This window comes from Coptis chinensis, chromosome 7, assembly GCF_015680905.1.
Source record: "Coptis chinensis isolate HL-2020 chromosome 7, ASM1568090v1, whole genome shotgun sequence".
In the NCBI taxonomy this organism is placed as follows: domain Eukaryota; kingdom Viridiplantae; phylum Streptophyta; class Magnoliopsida; order Ranunculales; family Ranunculaceae; genus Coptis; species Coptis chinensis.
In genome coordinates this window covers 56,515,333-56,536,167 of record NC_141462.1, presented here as the reverse complement: position 1 = coordinate 56,536,167, position 20,835 = coordinate 56,515,333, and the positions used below count along the sequence as shown (strand labels likewise).

Below are 20,835 nucleotides of genomic sequence, written 5' to 3'. Positions count from 1 at the left end.
AAAAATTGCATTGTATGACTCTATGACTAATGTCAATTGCGGCCGTGTCAACGCTGAACATGTATATTTGGTATCTCAACAAGAAACAAACAAATGATATCGACATAAATCGAAATCAGAAATACCCAAGAAATCCCTATCGGTTCGTCATCCATGGTAAATTAGTACTATGAAGATTATGTTTCTCTTTTCGTCTTTTCATTCTTTAGCGAATAAGATTGGAAAGGTTTTATTTGTGACCCAGCATACCCAAGACGCACCCGCATGCACACACTAGCCCCATGGTGAGAAAGACATTTTTCTAATACTCTCATGACGATGAAAAATGGTCCCTGCTTACTTCGAGGTGAAGCACATACATACACATCATAAGACACAAAAACGCATAAAGGAAAGCATATTTATAAATATCAATAAGTTGATACAACGTGAAAACTCTGCTATCTGTAAAGGATCATTTTTTTTTCTTCGACTGTAGGATCTTTTTCACACAGAAGGTTAAAGTCATCTGAGAAACTGAGAATTAATATGACGAAATGTATAATGAGTTGGGCGAGCATAAGACTATCACAAAATAATATGAATTACGAGCAATAAGGTAGAACTATAAATAACTTCGAAGAGGCCAAACCTGAGAAGCAAGACGACTAGAAAATGAGACGAGATATATTTTCTAGCATCTCATTCAACATTAGAGTGAATGAATCTACTGAAAGCTCTTCTGACAGCAACTCATGCGAGTGTTTTAAAACATCTAGGAAAGAAACTACTTTTTCCAAGTTAGGAGACATGGAAAGAAAATGAATACCACTGTTTTTCGCTAACGGTGGTAGAGTTGGCGGCAGCTGCAGAGAGCTTCTTCTGGGCGCCAAACTCAAACACCGTCGCAATGTAAAAGAAAAAAATATATGTTTTTTCCCAAACAAACATTAATCAGTCTTGAGTTGGCTTCACCGCTGGTCTCCTCATGACAAATGGATAAGCTGGGTAATTGTCACCTACTGAATCATTTGACTCAGCAACAAAAATAAAACAGAAGAATCAAAATTAGTAATAAGAAAAAATTCGAAAGAAGGAATAATAAATATGACATGATATAATCTTTAACTTTATCCAACACCTACTCTATCTGTTATATGCGATGACGGTATATAAAAATGAGTTGCCCAACCCCCTAACACTACAATACATAATCCTCTTCTGATTTCCAAAAAAATGAAAATTGTAGTATGAATGATAAACAAAGTCGGCAGACATATAAACACACATCTTTTACATATATATAAATATAGGATACCTTAGAAAACGTAGAGAGTGTGCCACGAACACTACAGTCAAGTACAGTTCGAACTTCTTCAATTGGAGGAAGTCGAAAGCGGTGATTCAGTAAACAAAACACAAAAATCTCAGCTACTCCTTGTTCACATTAACTTGTACTAATTTCCATTCAAAAAAGGAAAAAACTTTATTATAACTAAGTAGTACCTGATGAGATTGAAACAATTGGTAAATATTGACATCACTGTCTATTTCCCAGGAGTTGTAGCCTAAATTCACAACAGAAAAAATAAAAGCAATCATTTAAGTTGACAAGCTACAAGTGAAGAAGCAAAAGTGAGTGGTACCTGAGTTGATTGAGAAGCCATGGTAAGAAGAGAAGGGCGTGAACAGAAATGTTTTGGTACGGGAAATGAAAAAGAAAATGAAGGAGGAGTGAGAGATGTTTTGAGGAGTAAGCTAGAAGGTCCATTACGTGGAAGCGAAGTAATTGGAGGAACTTCTTCAATTGGAGGAAGTCGAGCAGCAATTGGAGGAACTTCTTCTTCTTGGTCGAAATTACGATTAATATGGAAAAAAGGTAAAATGGGTAATAAAATAAAATAGGAAATAGAAATCGGACTGGAATTTCGCTGTTATTGGAAAGCAGGGGGTTTATGTGATATGGGCCAATAGGAAGGAGTTTACACTCATCCGGATTCAAACCAAGGGGCTGAGCCCCATTTCTTGCTTTGACAGGTGGGATTAGAAACGGATGCAGAACAGCAGGTTGTACTTGAAAACCGTTGAATGGCACTATGTAATTTTGGAGATATTTGTAAATGAGAATTATGGAATGTGCCAAGGAATATGTGATTATATGTTTATTTTTGGAGTGAAGCTCTGGATGTAAAACAAATGGTTAGATCTTGGTCTGGAACCTATAAATGATCGGAGATATGTTTGTTGTAACTGCAATGAAATTGGAGTTAAGGACAAATCGATGATAGAATGAAACAAATTATATGAAACTCAAGTCACTTCTTTATAAGACGTGGATTTTGTTTTGCCTCTTATAAGATGTGGCCTAATGATTTTGGACATTTTTTTGGTTTGTTTTTTTGCCTCTCTTTTGTAAGAGGTATTTTATTAGAAATGTCTTATAAGAGACTCCAATTCTATAAGTGTTCCAATTCTATAAGTATTAAAATTAGATCTACTTCAATTCTATAAGTCTTATAACTTGGAAAATGACTCAAACACTCCCGTCCATATACTCCTAGCCTCATTTATCTCTTCTTCCATTTTTATTATCTTCTTCTCCAAATAACTCCATTGTCCTAGCCACCGCCACCGCCACCACTACCACCACTACCACCACCATTATCACCTCTATCACCACTACCACCGTACTATTAAGACTATCACCACCACCGTGCTATTAAGATCACTGCCACCACCACTGCCAATTAAGGTAGTTTTCTAAAATCGATATTCTAATTATCAAAATTAATTTGAAACTTAAAATCAAACTATATGCTTGTTTAAAATTAATCTATTCAAGTTAAATGTGGTGTAAAACAGGGTTATATTTGTTAAATAACTATCTATAGGATGTCATGTATTTGTTTTTTCTATTTTTACAAGTGCTTATAAGAGGAACTTAAAATGAAAAACAAACCACTTTATAAGACCATCTTAGAAAACCCTCTTATATAACACATAGTCTTATAAGACCCTCTTATAACTTGACCCAAAAAAAACAAATAGCCCCTTAACATGGGAAACTAAAATTTGATGGATGTCGGGTGGAATTGCGAAATAATGAAGCTACTTAATTTTGTCCGTGATAAGAAACAATGAACTTACCGATGTGACAAGTATGCAAGTATTCAAGGGATACTCATTTTACAATTTACCACTTCTTAACTTCTTGAAACAAACATAATGAGACCATTTAACTTTAACTTCTTTTTTCCCTGAATTTGGATCGATTTGTGTTGTCGAAGTACCCCATTTAGTAAACCATGCCAAGAAATAATAAAAAATTTGATAACTCAGAGTAGCTAATTCACTAACTGCCCAACAATACGTAAGTTAAAACCTTTATTAAGGTTAAGTGCAGCACTTTGACAAAACAACAATACATACCATGATATTTCTGATAAAATTACACCCATCTGACAAGAAAACAACCGTCTTCCCACTGATTGTTCTTCCGTCTTTGTCTTTGCGATGCTGGTGTCGCAAAAGGAATACTTATCGGAAAAAAGAAAAGAAAAAAACAACAACTCGACCACAAAACTAATATTGCATTTTCTGCCAGACTAATTTAGCTAACCAGAACTAAAATCATATTTCTTGGAAAAAATTTACACTTGAACATACATCAATATACAAGGCTGCTTGACTCTCCTTTCTCCATCAACCCATATAAACAGTACATGAATAAACTAAAAAAGATAACTCAAAATGACGTACATATATAGCACTATAGCAGAGATAAGTTCGTACATATTATCCAAACTACATATTAAATGGTTTTCTAGGTGTCGATGCTCGATTCTCTATAGATTGCAATCTTTGTTTCAGATGAAAGACTTCCACCTGTAAAATTAATGCGGATTTGATGAAAGCATTACACGTACCACGGTACCAGTCTTATGGTGGCTGATAACCGTAAAAACAGTAGAACACTAATATTAATGTTAACAACACTAATACGTAATTCTACCGTTCTTACATTTAAATCAATTCTTCTTACTCTCAAAACATAATCATGCAATACAAGGAGTAAGGATTTGTTCCACTCTTAACTGTCTAGACTTAAATTGAATTTAACTAATCAAACCAAAAAGAACAATGGTGAGAGTAATGATTTGATGTGAAATTTCTATACTACCATTCCCAACACAAGAACAATAATAAGAACATGTCATTATGGAATAAGTAATTAACTTTATAAATATAATAGAACAATAAGAACAAGATATGATTGAATGAATAACAACTATTTTATTTATCTAATGAATGATATTCAATGATTTAAATAACTAATCTAAAACAAAGAATGAAACTAATAAATGGAATGAAAACTAAGTAATTAACTAATCTAGATCTATCTTTTTCTAACCCTAAACTCCATTAACATTAACTTCCTAACCTAACTACCATTAACAAAGAGTTAAGCTTTTATTTTTATACTTTCAGATCCAAAAATCGTGCATCGGCTTGGAGCCATGTTTTGGGCCGGAAAATCGGGCCCAAAACCCAATTTCTTTAGTCCAGAATGGGCTCTTCACAAATTTGCAGTTGGCTTCGACAGATGTTTCGTCCACTTCTGCTCCTTCGATTGGGCCAATGCTTGGACCATTGGAAAACTCTTTCCGAGCGGTCGTTTTGACATAAGATACTCCCAATTTCAAGTCCGAGTCCAAAGATACGGCTTCGAGAAAGTTACGTTGACTTGTGTGTTGTTTACTTTGTGTTGACTTTTTGACTTTTGACTGTGCTTTTACAAAGACTTTGTCTCCTTGAATCTTGGCCTTTATTCACGGAACTCCTTAAGAACCGACCTTTGCTCCTTTATATCGCTAAAGTGGCACATTTACGCACATAATAGACTTTGAAGCACGAAATGCATAAAACACGTGTCGGTATTAACTCTTAATTATTACTCACATAATTGGTCTAAAAGTATGATTGTTAAGGAGTTAAAACTACAGTTTTGAGCTCTTATCAGTGGAAGATCGGAAAAACAACTAAAATACTACTTCAAAGAATACCTGCAGCTGGAATGCTCTTGCCCTTTCTCCTGTAAGGACTCCCCTAGTTGAGTGCAGCTCCTGCAGCGCATACACAAGAATCAGATTACTCAAAACCAACAGAATTTCCATACAGGCATTCAACTGAAGACACATTTGATTATTAATTTAACTAAAGTTATAAGGTACATATGAAGTAAATCTCCACTGAGCATTATCACCTTTTGTGTATCATCCAAAACTGCCTTTAAGAAAGCTACATCATGCTCAAGATGTACATTGTCAGAATGCACAATATTTGATAGATTTGTGCAACCTCAAGGCTCGCTAGTTTTTCCTTCAGCAGCTCCAATTCCTTGAATGTCTCGGCCAATGTTTTCTCCACACCTTGCTTACTCTTAGTAACAGAATGTAAATTTTTATCAGCAGCTTCCCTGCTTGCAAGTGCAGCAGCCAACTGCCCTTCTAGAATCCCATTCTGTCTTGCTAAAGTAGACATTTTAGCTTCATATGCCTGATGCAAGCCTGCTGAGCCCATCAGTTTCGGAGATTATCCTGTCCTCTTTATCTAGGTTTCCGTTGAGATGCTTCTGAGGAGCTTTTGTTAAATCATCCTCAAATATGAAAGGTATCTCTTCTGCATTGGACACACTTACAGAAATATCAGTCTGAACTCCTGTATCCTGTGATTTTGTCTTTTGATCTGTTTCCTGAACAAATTAGCACCTAATAATTTAGCAGCAATAGACTAATACATTTACATATTGATAGAGATAGATCAGTTTGTAATGTGGTCATACTTTTTCTTTTATTAAAACTAGCGACTTATATCCATGACAGAACAGAAACATCATTTCATACAGCCAAATATTATGTTGTCATGAAAGTAAGCATGCAAGCTATCCTTGCTAAGAATGTTTGGGTCAGGTTAGAAGGACGTGGAGATACCACACAAATCTCTTATGTAGGGGCACTATATGCGTCATGAAAGTAAGCATGTAACCTCTCCTTGCAAAGAACATTGGGTCAGGTTAGCAAGACGTGGAGAAATCATACACACCTCTTGAGTAGGGAAATTATACAGGATAAGGGCAGGGCAGCCAGTAGGTCAAACTCAGCTAAATCATCTAGGAAAATGGCGAAGATATGTAGTTACTTTCTTTTCAATAAATTACTATGTACTATGACGGAGTATCTCAAGGAACCTGTATAGATGAAGTCTTCAGTATGGAGCAATCTTCGACCCCTTTAGACTTCTCCCCTTCAATATTTTGAAGTATTTTGAGAGCTACATTATATTCTCCCTCTTTGTGAAATTGCTTGCGTAGTGAAACGTTTCCAGAGACAGGATTTGAGTTGAGAAGACAGGATTCAGATATAGATCTCCTACTAGAACCATGATGGTCTAGCACAGATGCAAGGTTATGTCTGGCAACAGAGTCAATTGGGTATGGATGAGCTTCATTTTCAATATGGGCAGCCAACTTTATGGTATATGATCGATTTGCAAATGCCAATGGACATGACCCTTGGTCAAGTGTAGTTCGCTGACCCATGGAATTCTCATTCTTTTCCATCATCAGAACTTCAACCTGTAAAAAATTATAATGATAACAGCTAACACTTCAGATAAAATCATGGGACGTCTCTTCAGAAAAGGGCTAAATATGAGTTCTCTTTTCAACCTGACTTGATGGTTCTTTTTTACACCCCCCAAATGCAACAAGAAAGACCTTTTCTTTGTGCTGCACAATTACTAAGCTGAATCCCTGTATAAGAAAACTATTAAGCTGTTATACCAAGAACAAAATAAGTAACTATTACACGTCGCATACAAATATGAGGCTGCATGTATCAATTCTGATATTGAGTAACGTACGGGTAAGAGCAATGAGTGTAAGTGTATATTAATTGTTTTAGTAGCACCTTGTTGAAAAAGAATAGTTTTTCGGTTATTAATGTTTCGTCTAGAAGGTGACACAAAGAACAGTAAAGTACATGAATATATTGCAAGTCACACAGTGAGCTCCATCAAAACCATGCCTAGCTTGAAAATATTGTTAGAGCAAGAATATACTATCCAAACTACATTTGATATCTCAAAAATAAAGCCAGAAAAGACTAGAAATGCTCACTTTGTTGGTAGTAATAGAAGAAGGAGGAGATGCAACAACTACTGACCACTCCACTTTTAGAACATCAAAAACCAAGGTTTCCACGTGACCTGAAAATAAAATAAGCCGAGTGTCAATAGACAAGATGTAGATAGCTAAAAAAACAAGTGATTGAATCATACACCATTGAAGATGTGATTCTTATTAAATTAATGTCCCCATTCTTAAAAGATCCCATGAACTATTATAGAAGATGGCATTAAGCCATTAATAGATATACAGATGTATAAGTTAATCCCCAGTTGTTGATTCCTTTGTCATACAGAAAGATGGAAATAGCAATAAAAATCTATGCTTGAACTTCATCCTCAAATTATCATTTGTTACCAACCAAATTATTGTTAGAGAAATTGGTCTGCTTCACAAAACTTTGATGAACAGTGGATACGGGTGTTTATATACTTTAAAGATAGAAAAGGCTGAAAACAAAGAAGGAAAAGAAAAAAAAATAAATGGAACCCGCCTACCCATTAATACACTTGAATTGATTTTCCTTTTAAAGTAAAACCCCTAATGAACAACAAACATTCACGCAATTTTATTCCGGTGAAACAATATCAACCATTCTACTTGAAGATCAATTGTGATTGTTACACTGAATCCCCATAATCTGAAAATACGGGTATCAAGGGAAGATTGGTGGATTAAAAGAATATTCATGGTGAATGATGAACATGAATACGTACAACAGTATACAGTGTTTTTATTCCATATTTACTTTTTATTTGAAACCTTCAAATGATAGACTCAAGCTCACTCCACGCACTAACCCTCAACACTGGAGTTCAAGATGCCCAATATACTGGACAAGCTTTTATTCCTAATCTAAATGACTCAAATTTATCAACAAACTCAAAGACAGTTAACTTCCTATAAGAAATGCTTAAGTAGCAGAAAGAGGCAAGTAGCAGGAAAATAATCAGAACATAAAAATATGCTATAATATGGCCTCAAGAAGAGAATCACAGATTGGACCCGGGTTGGCTTCCAAGATACAGGATTCTATGCATTTAAAAATAAGAAAAAACCTCAGCGTGAAATCCATATCAAAGTATAACCAAGGTAAGTGCTTTACAAAAATTTGCTTCATACGTTTTTTTCCTGCTTCCACCCCTGCAGCAATTACCATTTATATCCACATAAAACTCCACAACAACCTGCTCTAGGAGATGGATGGAACCCTCTGATCTTAATTCTTGACCATATCATCTGGAGAAAAGAAAAGATGACCTCAAAATACTGCAGCAGCATTCGTAAGGAATTGAAGCACATGAGCACAAGCACAAGAAATATTAATACATACAAGCCAAGTAGCCAAATTAACATACCGTTTCAAAGTCAAGAGAGTACAAATCATTTAGAGTCCTGGACTTTGAAGTTCCTCCAAATATGTAAAGGATTCTATCATCATGCAGGGCAGCTACATGGTTAGATCTGGGAGATGGTCTCGTACCTCTGTAATGATATTCATATATGTTTAACACAAGCAAGTTAAGCCAAACATTGTAGATTACTCTAGACAGCACACAAAAAAAAGTTTTTATTTTCTAGTTTTCACTCACTAGATAGCAATGACCTACAAAAAAGTAAAGTTAAATAGGCATAGCAATGTGTCACGAATACAATGATATACAAAAGTCAAGTTGCGAGGCCAACAAAATGGACGTTCAACAAGAATAAAGTAATAAGGTAATACCAACGTGGAAAATAAGCAAGTTCTTAGCTCACTCACGTGCAATGAAGAGGAAGCCACATTAAAGACTTTAGATCAAACATATGAAGATCATTCAGTTTCCTTCGTTTGGCATCTTCACCACCGAAAAGGATCAAAACAGAACCAGCTCGGATTACAGTATGGCCACTGCGGGCAACCTGGTAATATCATCAAACCAAAGCATACAACACATCATTCTTTAGCTACCAGTGACATAAGATCAGCTACTCAATTACAGGAACAGCACAGAGCACACGCTATAAATTGGGGTCAGACCATGTTAGCTGGGAAATCATTGACAGTAAGACAAACTGCAAATAAATCTTAATAAGCCTGGTTTAGAATACACTGTACCATAACTTCATTGGAAAAACGGGTAACTCTTTCTCGAAGTGTACTAAATAAATCGTTATCCATAGGCAAGAAAGATGTCCAAGTACATACAACAGATTTTCAGCACTGAGCATAAACAAGCCCAGGATACAAGGATTTTATGAAATCCAACTAAATCTTGGACCAGGAAAATAAGGTGGGATTCATGACACCGTGGCTATGTGATGTTACGTGGTCCCACCTGACTGATATTTTCATCAAAGTAGTTTACTTTTGCACCCGTCGGATGGATTTCTACAAATTCCCTGACAGTGTTGTGAACCCTAGAGGCTATGGTTTATGTTTGAGCCTACTTGATATTGTGATAACCTTTCTGTGTTATCTTCAGGAAGGTTGTCCTACCTCAAGCCTGTGCCAAATATGTTCTTACTGACGAACTTGAATTCCCTAAATGAAAGTCTAACCTAAACACCAGAAGAGAATAGTTTACACCGTTAACAGTCTGTAACCCATGACAATAGCTAATGTTCAACGTGGGTGGGTACGAACAATTAATATTCATAACCGGGTTGTTTCGGTTGGGTCGGGCCATTTTTTTTCCGGGGGTATACTTGATCTTTTATCTATCCGAACGGTTGTTATTTCGCATCAAGGGTAAACTTAAACTTTCAACCACCCGATCCTTATGAGTGATTAAAAGAAAAAGGTGTCCTCTAGAGTTCTTTTTTTGGCCGATTTGTCCTCTAGAGTCGCTCTCTATTTTATTCATGTATTATCCGAGATACATGCCGCTCTTTTTGCTATGGATCCAGGTAAAGCTCCTGGACCTGATGGTTTTACCCCCCTATTCTATCAAGATAACTGGGATTTGCTCAAAAATGATCTTATGAATACTATTCAAGATTTCTTTCAAAATAACAATCTTTTTCAAACCTTTAATCATACTAATATCACGCTAATTCCTAAAATCCCGCATCCTAACAAAGTTAGTTCATATCGTCCTATTAGTCTATGTAATATTGTATATAGGATTATCTCTAAAATTTTAGCTAATCGGCTAAAGCCTTTATTAGATAAGTTAATCTCTCCTATGCAGTCTGCCTTTGTCAAACAGAGGCAAATATCTGATAACACTATCATTTTACATGAGTTACTGCAAAAGCTTAAAAGGAAAAAAGGCATTCATGGTTGTATGGCCATCAAGCTTGATATGCATAAAGCCTTTGATCAGCTAGAATGGCCCTTCGTTTTTAAAATGCTAGAGCAATTTGGTTTTTGTCGAAAATGGATCAATTGGATTGCGACTTGCTTAACTTCTACTTCTTTCTCCCTCAACCTTAATGGTTCATCTTTTGGTAAATTTTATGCATCTAGGGGCATTCGTCAGGGGGATCCTTTATCCCCTTTTCTCTTCATTTTATGCTCTGAGTTTTTATCGCGAAAAATTTCTTCTCTGTTAGCTTCCAAGCATATTCATGGCATTCATATTTCTAGATCATCTATACCTGTAACTCATCTCATGTTTGCTGATGACTGTTTCATTTTCATGCGTGCTAACATAGCAGAAGCCCACCATATTTTAAATGGCATCAAACAGTATTGTGCTATGTGTTCGGTCAACTTTCACAAGTCTTCTTCTCGTTGTTTGGTCATAACTTGCATCATAAGCATCAAAAGCTCCTCTCTAGGATTTTAAAAATTCGTTAACCAATACTAGCAATGCATATTTAGGTATTGATTTTAACCCCGCCAAACCCAATCATATTAGTACTTCTAGGATTATGAAAAACGTGTTATCTAGGATACAAAACTGGAATACAAAACGTCTATGGTCATGGAGTACTCTCATCAAAAGTGTCGTTAATGCGCTATCCCTATTTACTCTATGCAAACTAATTTGTATAATAAGTCTTTTTGTCACAACCTGGATATGATAAATGCTAATTTTTTGTGGGGGCATAATGAACATGGTAGTAATAAGTTGCATATGTTAAACCGGACGGCATGTTGTAGTAAGAAAAGCATGGGCGGGGTAGGTTTTAAACGGAATCTACGTATCGAGGAATAAAGCTCTTATAGCTAAAAGGCGTGTTGGTTTGTTAATTGAGAGAAGGACTTGTTATGGGTTAAACTTATTAAGGATAAGTACTTTCGGTTACGGTTCCTTTCTCGCAAGCCAAGAAAAGTCACTCGCTTGAAATGGTGGAAAAACATCATTAAGGTAAGAAATGACATCTCCTTTCTATTTGTTGGCGGATAACCGATGGACAAAACATTGATATTTGGGAGGATAATTGGATTCCTTCTATGCCTTTTAAGAAACCTTTTGGACCTAAACCGGATATCGCGGGGTATGTTTCGACTTGATTGATAATATTACAAATGCTTGGAACATTAGCTTGTTAAATGAGATGTTCACCGCAGATGTTAGGGATGAGATTCTAAAACTTCGTATTTTTCACAAAATTTGGATCGGGAAGATCATTTGGACTTTAGAAAAAAAATGGTTTTTATTGTCCAAATCGACATATAGTTGGTTTTAAGTCAAGCTAAAGGTCGGTAGGACTCTTAGATCTTTATCTATTGCCAAAAATACTTGGTGCTATATTGGGAAACTTCAGATTCCACATCGAGTCAAACTTTTCTTGTGGAAAATGCTTAGCGGCATCTTGCCAACTAGGAAAGTGTTATTTGATCGGCATGTTTGTCCCTGCGGTATACCCCGTCCTCGTTGTGTTTGAAAAGCATTGAGCATGCCCTCTTCAGTTGTGTTTATTTAGATAAAATTTGGTTTGCCTCACCCTTGCTATGCTTCGAATCGGCAGTTTAGTCTTGATGATGATGTGATCACTAAGGTTATCTCTCAATGTACCTCTAAGGAGGATACTATTGTTAACTTATCTATCCTAGCATCTACTGCCTATATGATTTGGGTAGATAGAAATTCTTTTGGTTTTGATCCCCTCATAAAGTTGTTCACCCAGATAGGTCTTTGGAACAAGCAACGAAGGTGTCTTATTCCCTGCTCATGCTCCCATGTGTTTGAAATACTTGATATCCGACTCTCACGAACTTTTTATGCTAGCATGTGACGGTAAAGTACATGCTGTAGTAGGCTATACTTTAAATAAATGGGCATCCGGCTTATGTTACGTAGGAAGCGAGCCTCCGTCTCGGGGATCGCCAGAAGAGGTCGAGCCCAAGCGATAAAAGTCGGATTGGAACAAGCTCGTCGGCTAAGTGTTAGCAAGGTGGTGGTTTGTTCAGATAATAAGGGCATTGTTCAAGAGCTCAATGGAGTTTCATCTACGTTGTCTTGGTGTTGTCTTGGTCTTTTGCATGAGATCCTTAATCTCAAAGCTAGTTTCGGTTTACGCAAAATTGTTTTTAGGGAGTTGATTAGCCATGCCCATCTCATTAACCCTTAATAGTCCTTTTGTTTGTAATAACCAATATGCATGTGAGACTTGGTTTTTTGAATTCACCACGTCTGTATGAACTATTAAGCTATGTTAATGAAATCGGCAACCTGTTAAAAAAAAAAAAAAAAAAAAACAACTACAAGTCACAACTACCATGTCCTCCAATCCTCCATGGTAATTTAAGAAACACATATAGTTGAAGTTCTCTGCCCCAATAAGGGTGTCTTACATTGATAATCCGCTTCACCTAATTAACATAGGAAATATAAATACAATTAATTAAATGGTGATATATATAAAATTGAAACATTCAATAAACTAAAATATAACTAGTAATATATGAAATTAAGAATTGAAACTATATGAATTAGGTAGCAATGAAAATGAAAATAATAAAAATAATATTTAAACAAATTACCAGAAGCAAAAAGGAGCCCAATAAAAAACAGAGCTGAAACAAATGAAAATAGTTTCATTGTCATTAATTGATTTTCTTTATCGAAAAAAAGGGTGAACTTGGACACACCTATAAAAACACTCCCATACCCCAATTTTAAAATGAATAAATAAAATTATTTTATACACATTTAGGTTCCTAAATTACTCATTTTTTATTAAGTGCCCAATTCACTATGATATCAATTGAGAGTGTATACGAGCTACACAATTTGTATTCTTCAATATGGTATTGAATGAAACTATGAAAGAACATAGATAGCTTGATTACAAAATTTGTAAAAGTATTTTGGGTTAAAGAATTGTGCGTTAGTAAAAGGTCCATGATCAACTTCCAAATGTGTATTTTATTATCCGTATATTGCTGCATTACAATCTCTCTTAAGCTTAATGAAAATACAACTTATAGCTTTTATTGCCTTTTTCAGGTTAAAGAGTATTTCAGACCACTTATCATAAAAACTGCATCTTAGCACCAAAAAGAGCCTAAATCACGCTTATTATGAAAACCGGTAGCTGCTATGGAAAAGTGCTGAAGAAGTCAAAGTCAACCGGTCAAAGTCAACGATCAAAGTCAAAAGTCAAGGCCCTCAAATCAGAAGACCGGAGATGGAGGCCCTTATCTCAAAATATGATGAATTTCTCCCTAAACCTACCTTGATCAAGAAGAAACCAAAAAAGCAAAAGCAAAAGTGAAGTGTAAGGTGTCTAGTTTGTAATGGAGAAGGGCAAATCTGTAAAAGACAAAAGTAGGGGTATATAAGCTAAAAGCAAGGGAGAGAGAAACCATCCACTGTTTTAGGATCTAAACCATTTGGTTTGTTTAATTTCTTGTCTAGTTTTTCAATTCATGTTTTTACTTTCTTGTTGTTTTATTTATTTATTTCAATCAACTTGTTATTTACTTGTTCTTATTTTAATTTTATTTATTTGTTCTTGTTTCAAGTTTCAAGTTTCAATCTTGTTTACTTGTTCTTGTTTCAAGTTTTAATCAATCTTTACTTCCATGTTTTCAAGTCATTTCAATATAACAATTAAAGTTTTCAAGTTTTCATTAGCATAGAATCATTCCAATCTATACAAGAGTCTACCTTTCTTTTTCACATCTCTCTCACTCAAACTCTAAACAATTTAGGATGAACCTCACTTCTAAAACAAACTTTTTGAAATTATACACCACTATCTAAAGCATTCAAATGGCGCCACCGTCATGGATTGAAGGAGTGAGAGTGATTGGTTGAGAATCTAAGAAGGGAGCCTCATTCTCATCTCTCCATTTCTTTTTCTTTTAAAAAAAAAAAAAATAATTTTCGTCATTTTATTTTATTATTTCACAGTACTGATCTACTTTCTTACAAATCAGGTTGCGGGACAACAAAGTTGGAAAGGAGCTGAAGACACAACAAAAAAACGGTCGAAGTTCACCGGCGCTAGCGGGCGACCGCAGGCTAGGTGGGGGGTGGTCACGAGTTCATCTCTAGTGAAGGGTGTCCAGTCTTTTGGCAGCCCAGTTGATCTGTGACGAATAATTGTACTCCGAGCCTGGATTTTGTAATAGAGTAGGAGAAAATAGTGGAACTTGATTGTAATAGTTAGTGATAAAATGAAAAACCAAAAATATTAGGAAAAATTGGTTTTTAATTGATTTCATATGATGAACATGAGTTAAACTTGGTTTAAGTTATATACTTACCAAGGGATTAGAGTTTTAATTGCCTTGGAAAGTTTAAGTGTGTGAGGCAAGTTGTGGATCATAACTCACACACTTTGAATCAACTTGGTAATCAACACTGTAAGTCCATTTGACTATAGTTAATCTAAGTTATTAATCTAAAACTAGTTAATTAGATTAGTATAATATTAGTTTAGTTTAAGTTTGAGCCCGACTTTGAAGGCAGAGTTCTATAAATTATCAAAAACCTAATTTGTGGGCTTTTTAAGTGGGCATTTATTGTAACTTAAAACAAGGTAAAGCTCGAAAGGTTGGGCGTCTTTATATCCTCGTCGCGGTAGATTATGTTTCTATGTGGGTTGAGGCGGTGCCATGTAAAACGAATGATCACAAGGTTTTAGTTAATTTTTTGAAATATAGTATATTTTCTCGTTTTGGTACTCCTCGTGCTATTATAAGTGATAATGGTACTCATTTTACACATCGTGCGTTTGAATCTTTAATGAATAAGTACTCTATTACTCATAAACTTGCTACCCCTTACCATCCCCAAACTAGTGGCCAAGTTGAGGTATCTAATAGGGAAATTAAACGGATTTTAGAAAAGACGGTATGACCTGACCGTAAGGATTGGTCTCAACGTCTTAATGATTCCCTTTGGGCTTATAGGACTGCTTATAAGACTCCCATTGGTATGTCTCCTTATAGGCTTGTGTTTGGGAAGGCATGTCATTTGCCTGTGGAATTAGAACATCGTGCTTTCTGGGCCATTAAAACTTTTAACTTTGACATGTGTAGAGCAGGTTCACAACGTAAGCTTCAATTAAATGAGTTAGCTGAGTTAAGGAATGAGGCATACGAGAATGCCAAGATTTACAAGGAGCGGACTAAGATTTTTCATGATAAATCTATTCTTCGCAAGTCCTTTGAACCTAATCAAAAAGTTTTGCTATATAATTCTCATTTGCGTCTTTTTCCTGGTAAGTTACGTTCTAGGTGGACTGGTCCTTTCATTATTAAAACTGTTTTTCCTCATGGTGCTGTTGAGATAGAGGATCCTACGGATGGTCGTGTGTTTAAGGTTAATGGTGAACGCTTGAAACCATATCTTGATGGTTTTGCTAATAAGGATGTGGAAGAGGTGAATCTTATTGATCCTGTTTATCATGACTAAATGAGTGTGCTTTTTGTATTTTAGTAGTTTAGGTTTTGTTTTTCATTGTTTTTAGGTTTTGTTTTTCTTTTGTAAGAGTCGCTTCACATTGTTCCCAAATATTTCATTCTAGCCCCTAGTCTCCATTTGGGTTAACCAATGAGAAACATATTATTGTGATTTTCAGGTTATGACAGGTTTTATATTTATGAAATGTCGAAAATACAGAGGAGACTCTGTCGATTTTTTTTTTTTTTTTTTAATTTTGGGGTGTTCGTTTTGTGTTTAGTTGGTAGACAAAGTGCTAATCTAAGAATTGAGTGTGCGAAGCATTCGTCTGCTAGAGACGTTAATTGTAGCGCTTATGGGAGGCAACTCATGTTTTATTTTTGTTGAGTATTTCGTGCACGTGTATCATGCATTCCACTCTAGCACCTTTTCTCTGTTTTTTTTAGAGACGTGTAACTCTATGGGATGAGACACGTGACACATTTTAGTCATTGTAGTAACTTGGTTCCTCTTTTATATAATCATTGTTATATCTTTTGTGAGGTACTAATTTCTACAGGTGACTCAAAGATATTATTTTTCGTTTTTGGAAGCTCTTGGTAACCTCTTTCCTTATATACTTTTACTTGTCCATGTTGTTATCTTTTAAATTCCGCATCTATGTTAACATTGAGGACAATGTCTATAAGAAGTTTGGGGGTGGGAACAAAATGTTTGATTAGCGAAAAATAAATATGTCCAACATGGTATGATTAATGGTGATTTCCTATGATGAGAAATCTAAAAAAATTTTGATTTCTAAAGCCACTGATTTTCAAGGAATCTATGAAGTTAAGAGTCACTTTTGAAGTCATTGTTGCTTTTAGACTATTTTCTACCTCTAGAAATAGATTTTGTTGATGAAAGTCTAAGCCAAAGTGGAATATGCACTATTAGCCACCTGATACATGTCAAATTGAAGAGTAATTTAATCTCCTAGTGAACTAGAAGAGGAATATAGAGATTTAACCCATGAGATTTGAACCTTTGAATTTCTTGGAGAGTTTTTACGTAAATTCAGAGTCCAAGTTGACTCAATCATTTTTCTATGCTTAAATTCGTTGTATGGTCTCATTTTTTTTTTTTTTATTTTTTTGGTCGATCAAGGTGACATCAACTTGGGGAGATAGCCATTAGGTCTTGTAGTCTATTCGAAGCGGAATATCATACTGATAAGTCAAGTAGTGAACCAATTAGCCTTTATTTATCCCACCTAGTAGGATCATCATGTTAACCCCTTTTGAGCCTTATATATTAAGCCTTTTCTTCTCAAACCAACTATACTTAACCCAACTCCAGATAAGGAGTGTAAACCCATATTATTGGCCTTCCCATATTTCTGAGAATTTCTAAAAGACTAAGGAGAAAGCTAGAAGAAAGAAGATTCGGAAGGAAAATTTACCAAAATCAAATGAAGAAAATCATTCCTTTTGCTCAAAGTGATTCAATAAAAGAAAAAGAAAAGAAAAAGAAAGAGAAAGAGAAATCATTGAGAAGAAGCAGTGAGAAAGTAAAGTAATGTGGTCTACAAAGTGAAGAAATTTTCCAAGAAGATCAAGTGCAAGAAAAGTTTTTAGTTTATTCTCAGAAATTTTTGAATCCTTTTTACCATTTTCTTGTTAACCTATCCTAAGCCCCGTCTTAATACCCAGACTTATCACAAAAGTATGATATGAAGTGTAGAATAGGTGAGAGGATGCTAAAGTGAAGGACCCGACACTTCACATGTGATTGATGTTCTTTCCATGAGACTAATTTGTTTTTGAAATTTTATAAGTCCGTCTTTCTGGCTAAGTATGTGGGATATTCTATTATTTTACTCATTTCCCTGCATACAAAGGTAAAATTGAAAACTTATCTAAGAGAGAGACTTTCTTGTGAGTGTATGAATGGTGAGGATTGAGGTTGATATATTCTTTGGATAGTAAGTTAGGAATTCCGTTACTTGGATAAGAGATTGTATTAGTTTGGCTAAAAACACATGCTTTGGTATGGAGTAGTAGTAAATCTTTTCTATCTTTGGAAGTAGTGATGAGTCTTGGTGATGATGATGTAAACTGTGATAATTGCTAATTTTTGAACTTGTTTATCAGTTGGCAAAAGTTTTTATCTCTGAGAAAATTATATCACCATTGGTTATGCTATGTTAATGTTTGTAGGTACTATAACACCCCGTGGTTTTATTCTTTTATTTTCCTAATAAAGATAATAATAATAAAGATAATAATAATGAAAATAGATAAAACAGATATAGGATATCCAGCAGTTATGGATAAAAGCCCGTAGGTAAATAGATAAGTGTTGTCCTTGTTTTTCGGTGAGTTTTCTCACGTAGAGTTTTGAAAAGAAGAAAAAAAAAACCCAGCGAGAGTTTTAGAAAAAAAGGGGGAGTTTTATTGAAAGAAAAAAGGGTTTTGAACGAGGAAGATCGTCCTTTTGGCAGCAGTCAACTTCGGTCTTCGGGGTTTTTCTCGCTGTTCGGTTTATAAACAGCGAGTAGATACTTTATGCACTTCGTTTATAAAAAAATAAATTTCTCGTTATTTGTTGGATACTGGAAAATGGGCTGTGCTCATACTGTGTTTTGATACAGTTTCGATTTTTTTCTCTGCCTTTATTATATTTTTCTCTCCTCTTGTTTAACTATTGAATTTGGTCATATGTTAGCATAGGGATTTGATTAATAACTGAAACTCTGGATTGAATCTGCCGGAACTCGGAACAGGTCGTTAATGGCAGCTTAAGTTAAACCAATAAATCGTTCTGATTATTTTTTTTGTGAGTTGGACTATTGTGGTTGTGATTGGAACTGTTAGGGTTATAATTGGTGATAAATGGGTTGTTGGTGTCGCTAGATGGGGCTGCTGAAGCTCTGGAGGAGCTTCAATGGCGACCAAACCAAACCACACCGTCATGCGTTTTTTTATTGTTTGGATTAGTGTTTTTGTTTGGATTTTTGTTGGGAGATTTTGTTGGGTTAAGGTGGATGTGTTGGTGGTGGATTGGGTGCTGGAGAGGGGACGATTGGAGCTTTACAGAGTGTTAATGGCGTAGGTCGCGACTTTTTACAATATAATGAAATCATGAATTGTTGGTATAGGTACATGGGGTTTTTCTCCATGAACCAAACCGCTGGGTTCTTGTTAGATATGGATGGGCGGTGGTGGCTGCATAAGCGGTGGAGGCACTGGTGGAGGTTTTGTGAGGAAGGAGATGAACAGTAAAATTTGTCACAGCCTGAATTTCTAAACAATTAAAAAAATGAATATTTGAAATATAAATATCTCAAACATCACTATGTTCAATTGTCTAAAAACCCAGGCTATGACGGAGTGGATACAACACATGTCGAAACCTAAAACCCACATCATAAAAAATCTTAACAACAAGAATACCGAGTATTTGCCACGGCCATTAACCGTGGCTAAAGGCCTTTTCCCACGGTCCAAAGCCGTTGCACGACCGTAGCCAATGCACACGTGGCTAACCTTTTGCCACGGCCAATGGCTGTGGCCAAAGCTTGCCTTTTTCCCACGATTTTGAACTGTCCCAAGAGCCGTGGTAAATATTCCTTTTGCCGCAGTTGATGTCCGTGGCTAATCCTTACGTGAACCGTGGGGATTTATTTTTTGCTAACTGAATGTATTGTTTGGCCACGGTTTAAGGCCGTGGCGAATGTTTTAAATTATTTAAAAAAAATTGGTCCCACCATTTTTTATCACCCTGCTGTTCATACAAAATTCTAACAATCTAAGCAAAACCCACAAGAACAATAATTCTCCACAATTAAACATGGTTTCGTACACAATATGTATTGTACATAAACATTGAACATCATAGAACCAATTAGCAATCCAAACTTGTATAAAAAACAAATATAAGAAATTGGAAATATACTATTAAGAATGACTCTCAAAAAATATAAAAACATCACCATAAATGGCACCTAAACTCACTATGTTCCCAACCATATATATACACAATACTCCCAGCCATATATACACAATGCATCAACTACTTCTGATCAAAGTCTATATATTTTGGGTTTCTTCTCTGTACCTCATCATGTATCCTGCCTTAGAGAGTAGGCTTTGAAAATATATCTACAACCATATAAAAACAAACATTAGAACTTCAAAGACAAACATCTACGCTATGCGCAATGGTAACTTCGAATAGTAAATGGTTAGTTTTAAAAATCCATTCTTCACGAATACTTTACTATGCTATTTTACCCATTTTAAGCAACTCAGTTTCCCTATAATATTGTTAGTTTTATGTTTATATAAAGGAAATGATCAAACCGAAAAACTAAACTTTGCTAACTATTCTAATTCAGATGAATTAAGAGAAAGGACTTGTAGTTGTAGACATAAGATCTTACTTGACAAGTGACACAGAGTGTGACACAATTGAGTCTTTCCACCACGGAAATCGCCATACAATTCAGTTATAGAGCCGGTCTAATTCCACCTATTAAGAAGTACCATGTTAAAGCAATACAATGACACTTTATTAGCATTTTATTTGGTTCATTTGCTTGGCGTATACAAACCAAAATTCTTATCATACATACTAGACACTTACCCTCTAAAATCTTGTCCAACTCCCTCGATCCAGTCATGATCTGAATGATTTCAAGTCTTTGTGCATGGATATTGCTAACACTAGTAAACCCCAATGGAACCAACTTTGACGCTGTTGAAAATGAAGACACAAGACAAAATTAATTGCTAATAATCAATGGATGCATGAAGCAGGAAAAACCAAAAAGGTTAAGCACTACGATGCAAAAGAAAAATAATAAGAGCATGCTTCAATAATTTTGTCAACTTTATTCTC

At 35.4% G+C, this 20,835-nt stretch overlaps 1 pseudogene across 1 annotated transcript; it reads right to left on the bottom strand.

The window, feature by feature from the left end:
* Nucleotides 1-3,594: 3,594 nt before the first annotated feature.
* Nucleotides 3,595-9,775, bottom strand: LOC147488077 (uncharacterized; annotated as a pseudogene). The gene is made up of 10 exons (XR_015202233.1): nucleotides 9,264-9,775; nucleotides 8,928-9,067; nucleotides 8,524-8,650; nucleotides 8,281-8,404; nucleotides 7,157-7,245; nucleotides 6,707-6,790; nucleotides 6,227-6,613; nucleotides 5,243-5,731; nucleotides 5,043-5,102; nucleotides 3,595-3,864 (listed from the first exon to the last, which is right to left on the bottom strand). The product of XR_015202233.1 is annotated as an uncharacterized LOC147488077 (transcript).
* Nucleotides 9,776-20,835: the final 11,060 nt, after the last annotated feature.